General features: G+C 37.4%; 1 pseudogene; it reads left to right on the top strand.

Annotated features, from left to right (window-relative positions):
- Positions 1 to 3,517: 3,517 nt before the first annotated feature.
- On the top strand, positions 3,518 to 3,599 carry LOC136312329 (U4 spliceosomal RNA; annotated as a pseudogene).
- Positions 3,600 to 6,198: the final 2,599 nt, after the last annotated feature.

Here is a 6,198-nt window from a genome sequence, read left to right as displayed (position 1 = left end):
TCCTTCTGTAGTTAGGCTTAGAGTAAATTCTTCTGCAGATATTTCGGCTCTGCTAGATTAATGTCAACCTTCTGAGTTTCCACTCTGCTAGTTCATACTGTGGCTTGAAGCTTTTATTTTTCTGCTCTAAGATATACTCATTCACCTTAAAAAGATAAGAAGGAAGGCCACAGTGGTGGTTGTATGGGAGGTAATGGCCTCACAAATGTATTACCCTGCTGTGTAACCCACCTGGCTGGCATGAGTCCCCAAATTGTCCTTTGTTTCTAGATCTTTCCTTGGGATTTAATATGGTTATAACTCATTGAAAAGAAAGTGTCCCCTTAAAATACTACTCATTTTCAAATTAATTGATAGTTAAGAAAAAGACACAAAAAGTTAATGTTTCCTTTTTTCACCTCCTTAATCTTCTTCCTTTCTACTCCTCCTCCTCATCCTTTCCCCCATCTTCTTTTTTGCAGAAAGATATTTGTTAGGCGCCTCCTTTGACTTGAAAATATAAAACAGACATATCTCTGAGTTGATGAAACCTGTTAGAGTCAGAACTATTACTAGATAAAAATCTTCAAGACTCCCAGGACTGTGTTCTCCATACTGGACATCTGCTGAGGAGCATAAACCAATACTGAGAAACACTCAGCATTTTGTAATTCCAGTTAATAAGTATAGAAAGGATGAAAGAAATATAAAACCACCATTAGGCAAATACCACAGTTATAACTTTTGCAGGCAAGATTCATTGATGGATAAGATTAGTGGGTGAAAGTTGAAGTAGAAACAGGATTATTAGCACAATCTCAAAGTCTCTTCCCAGAGGTATTTATTAATTATAAAAGGAAAATAGTAACTTGCAATGGAGAAACCCAACTGATGCCACATTAATCAAGTGGTCAAAGAGCATTGAGACATGTCAATAGCACATAGCTCTTGATAATGATGCACCAAGAAGGACATAACATCACTTTGTAATCATCTTGCCAAGAAGATATACAGCTTCTGTTTAATCAAGAGAAAACACCAGACAAACCCAGACTGAAGAATGTTCTGCAGATATTTCGGCTCTGCTAGATTATAAATAATTGCCCAATACTCATAAGAATGTCCAGATTATGAAAGACAAGGAAAACTGGAAGATATTAAGGAGACAACCAAGTGCAATGTAGAATCCGGAACTGATCCGGAAACAGAAAAGCACAGTAAAGAAAAAAACAGAGAAATTCAAATAAGATCTGTAGTTCAGTCAATAGTATTGTGCCAATATTAACTTTGTGCTTTGGATAATTGTGCTATGGTTATACAACATGTGAACATTAGAAGAAGCTGAGTGAAGGGAGTACATTTGGAACAGGAAACCCTCTGAACTATTTTTGCAGCTTCTGGCAAATCTAAAAGTATTTCAAAATAGGAAATTAAAGTTAAAAAAAGCTGAAAAGCTCAGGACAGAGACTCTTTCCTTTTTCCTTTTTATTGAATTTACTGGGGTGACACTGGTTAACACTATTATATCGTTTCATGTGCACAATTCTATAACACGTCATCTGTACACTGTATTGTGTGTTCACCTCCCCAAATCAGGTCTTTTTCATCACTATTTATCTCCTCTATACCCTCCTCCATTTCCCCCATAAGTTTTTTTCTCTTTTGTCTCTTTTTTTCTTAATCCTTCCACCCCCTACCTAGCAACCCCATGCTCAACTCCAGAGCTGTCAGCTTGATGAGATATTCTCCTCTTGACAAGGAAAGAAATGTTTGAAAAATTTAGGACCATTTTTAGAGGGTCATGCAAGTTGACAGGATAAAGATCTTTGAGAACATTCATACATTGTAGTTTGGGTGAGGAATTTCATTGATTTTATTTTGTTCTCTGTTTCCCATTTTTAACCAAAATATTTTGTTTTTCCATAACAAGTGCAATTTGATAATTGTGTTGTAGTTTAAATGTTATCATTATAAAATTCTGAGCATATACTTTTTCTGATTGAGAACTCATTTCCAACTTTAGAGGGAGAGAAAATGAGTTTGATTCCCCTAGTTATTTGTATATCTCATCTTTTAAGTGAGTCACAGTTGCATCTAAATCTGATAAAATTAATCAGCAAATGTCTACTTACCATTTGGTGAGAACTCAGAACATAGCTGTAACCCTCAATAAGCTTACAATATTTTTTTAAAAACAAGGTGAATATAGAGAAATCAGGAAAAAATCCTAAGTGAAGGTCCGAATGAGGTCATGGTGCAGAATAGAAGTGCTGTGGGAGGCATGCTGGTCAGGGGGCTGGAATGGTCTCAATAAGTTGCTTCCATAAGAAATTATTTGACTATCAAATCATCAAGCTATCCACCTTAGATATATACAATTTTTAAATGCCAATGATATCTCAAAGCTGTTAAAAAAGGAAATTATTTGCCCTCTGTCTTGAATTGTGGGCAGAATTTCATAAATGGTGGAGAAGGAAAGGTTTTCAGGTTAGGAGAGAACAAACCACCACGGGGTGGTCAATGACAAGAACAACCTGCTTGGAGTGGGCAGTGGAAATTGACCTCAGGTTCGATCAATAACTAGTAGTAGGCAAAGAAGGGAGAATGGATTATTGATATTCCTAATAATTAGTTCAAGGATATTAGATTACAAACCTACAGAAGATAATAAACAATCTTTGTATGTTTTGGAATAAGGAGACTGTTGTAGTAATACAGATGGGACCTGAGGCCTTGCTAGGTTTGGATGTTGATAATGGGGATGGAGAATGGATATGACACAGAATACCAAAGGAAATAGTCAAAATGTGATGAACTGAGGAAAACAGAGAGGAGCCACAGAGGACCTGAGGATTTTGGGCTCAGGTAGGTGGATACCAGTGTCATTGACAGCAGGAAATCAAGAGGCAAAGGAATTTCTGGGAAAACGGTATAAAGTCTGATACTTCAAGAGATTAAAATGAAAATGTTTTAGTAATAGTTTTTTAAACCTCATTAATTTATTCCACAATTACCTGTTTTGTGCCAGGATTTATTCTAGATGTGGGAGATACAAAAACCAATGGTGTGGGTCTTATCCTAAAGGAGTGTAGGAGAGACTGACATGCAGGCTGTGATTGTAGGGAGGCCAGAAAGGCTCAAGGAGCATAAAGGAAGTGCACTTGTTTCAAGGTGCTGGGAATACAGGACTACAGGTCAGGCAAAATATGAAAGATCTGAAAATTTTAGAGTCCTCAGCAAGAAGTGGTAAGTAGAAGCCTAGATTGGCTAAATTCAATTTTAATGAGAGAGAAAAGGTAATCTATGAGTCCTGCTGAGATTAATGCAGAGAGAACAGTAGAAGTCGAGTCAGTGACAAAAAGTACTGAAGAAGTTGCAGCACAATCCGTGGTGATGTCACACACAGCAAAGAGACAGCTTCAATAGGTATAGTTTGCCAGTTGTTGAATTTTGAAACAGTTTTGAGAGGGTTGTTTCAGTGGAAGAGAAAGGACAGAAGTTCAAGAACAACCTGAAGGAATAAAAACATTGAGCGCTCAGTTTTGCGCAGTGGCAGCATCATGGCCAATGAGGTTTACCTGTGGCGTGATCACTGCTAATTGAAAAAAAGAAAAAAAAAAAGAACCTAAAGCATTGAGCCCTCATTTGAAAAGTATGGTAACAAAAGAAAGCCAAAAACCAGGAAGGTAACCAGAGGGTCACTGAGTATGAGTGAAGTAAAATCTTCTCCACTTGTTAACTCCATTCAAAAAAGATTGATTGAGCTGCCAGGCACTGTGATGGATAGATACTTCACATACATCTTCTCTGCACAGCTTTTTGAGTTGATAGTATCTATATAGCAAACATTTATTGGGAGCTACTTGGTGCCAGGTAGTGTTTCAGGTGATGAGGCTAAAATGGTAGACAAAAATAAACACAGTTCTTGCCCTGTTAGTACTTATTGTCTCAGAGAGAACTGACATGAAATGAATTATGTCACACATTATGAAAGGAAGAAAGTGTACTACTATTATGGGAGACTTGTGATCCTTTAAATATGATTATGCTCCACTATACCTTTGTCCTGTGAACAAAGGTTTTGCTGAGCACATTAATAGAGGAAAGGCCATGACATCTTTATGAAATGTTCCAATTTGCAGAGGAGTGTGCAAATGAGCACAGTGGGTTTGCTATAACTTATAGGGTCACTTTGATTGTGGGTTCTAATGCTAGATGACTTCAGGTGGACACTTGTTCTGCTGCCTTCTTGAGTCTTTTGATTTATCAAAGTCACCTTTTCAAAGTCAAGAATGGTACCAAGAATGAGCTCTGAAAGTAATAGAGCTGGTTTAGCACTGAGCCTAGAAAACTGAATCAGGTTGACCAAATGTCCCCTCCACCCCAACCTCCCAGGGGCAGCCTAGAATTTAGAACCCCAAGATATTCAGGAAACTAATTATTGAGTTTCCTGGTATATTTCCACTCTAGCCTCTGGAATTTCTCACTTTGTCTTTGGACCCTATTTCTGTTCTCCTAGCTCCTAATTATTTCCTTTTGGCCCAGATCTTGACCTCTGTTTTTAACCTCTGACTGGTTTCTATTTGTTTCTCAGTTGGATTCTGACTCTGGAGAGTCAGGTTTCTATCATCCTGAGGTATTGAAATGATGTCTACCATCATTTCCCACACCCCTTATCTAGGAATATATGTGTTTTGACTGCCCATTTATATGAAAGCAGATAGACTTTCGAGCTTGGTTTGCAAGTTCTAGTATGGTAATTAGCCCAGAGTTGCCCTGGTGTGGTTTTAAGAAGTGAGAAGCAAGTACATCCTCAAAGGCATTTCTGAGTTTCTAAGTGCTTTCTGGTCTTACAGGAAAATGTGTCTTATGAAACATATTTTTGCAAGACTGATGGAATTAAGTCACCATCGTGGTCAGGTTGCAAATTATTTATTATTATAGTACATTTGCAAAATATAACTGTAAAGTAGAAAAGCATGATCACCAAACCAGGAAAAAATAGAATTCCAACATTGTCCCTTTTTATTCTGTATCTGATAAGTGTACTTTGCTGTTGACTCAAGCATCCCTGAAGTAGGTCTCAGTTTTTGTTTGTATGCAATACACCATAATGTAGCATCTTTTACCTCATATCCTTGCTCAATACCTTTGATTGATTGAAGAGTCTGAAGCACTCAACTCTAAGAGGGAGCTCTTTCCCTCACTGTCTGGTGCCCTGAAATATTTTCTCTTCTCCTAATCAAAGTTTTCTTAAAAATTTTCTCTCTCTTCCCAATAATCCAAGAATATCACCTTGAAATGACATTTTAAGCCTTTCATAAGTTAAGCAAGTTACCACAATTATGATAAGACTGAACTTTGTTCTTACAGGTATTTAATGTTTTCTTTTGAGTTTTGAGGAAGGATGGTCAACTCCATTAACAAAAGGATGTATTTTGGGACCCACACAATTGGTCAGGGAGAATGTCTTTTAGAGAACAAACTGATTTTAATTGCTTATTTTAATGTGGCTAATTGCTATTTATCCTTTAATACCTTTAATATGTAACTCAGGCATCACTTCTCATAGGAAACATTCTCTTAATATTCCCACCTTCAGCCAAAGACCGTGGGTGGGCAAACCAGATTTTATGGTCACCCTCTATAAAAAGCTGTCTAAATCTCAAAGTGCTTGCCACATTGATTATCTCCTGTAATTGCAGAACATCAGTAAACAATAGAATGCAAAACAAAAACAAAACAACCTAACTAAACCCTAAAAGCTATGGTGCAGGGTATGGTTTCTATGAATGTTCAGAAGAAGGTAACATTTCAAACAAGGTTACATACATTTTCTTTGGAGAAGACTGCCTGGATTTCAGTTTCAGCTCTTTCACTAACTGTGACATTGAGCAAGTCACTTACACAGTCTGTGCCTAGACTTACCTCGTCTGTAGAATGGGAATAGTAACAGTATCTAACAGGGTTGGTGTGAGGATTAAATGAATTGCATATGCAAAATGTTTATACCAGTGTCTGACACATATAGTACATGCTACATAATTAACATTTATTTATTTATTTATTTATTATTATTATTATTATTATTTTTTGTATTTTTCTGAAGCTGGAAACAGGGAGAGACAGTCAGACAGACTCCCACATGCGCCCGACCCGGATCCACCCGGCACACCCACCAGGGGCAATGCTCTGCCCACCAGGGGGCAATGCTCTGCC

The sequence above is a fragment of the Saccopteryx bilineata genome, chromosome 8 (genome assembly GCF_036850765.1).
Source record: "Saccopteryx bilineata isolate mSacBil1 chromosome 8, mSacBil1_pri_phased_curated, whole genome shotgun sequence".
Lineage (NCBI taxonomy): Eukaryota > Metazoa > Chordata > Mammalia > Chiroptera > Emballonuridae > Saccopteryx > Saccopteryx bilineata.
The sequence above is the reverse complement of the archived record's forward strand: the minus strand, read 5'-3'. Positions and strand labels throughout refer to the sequence as shown.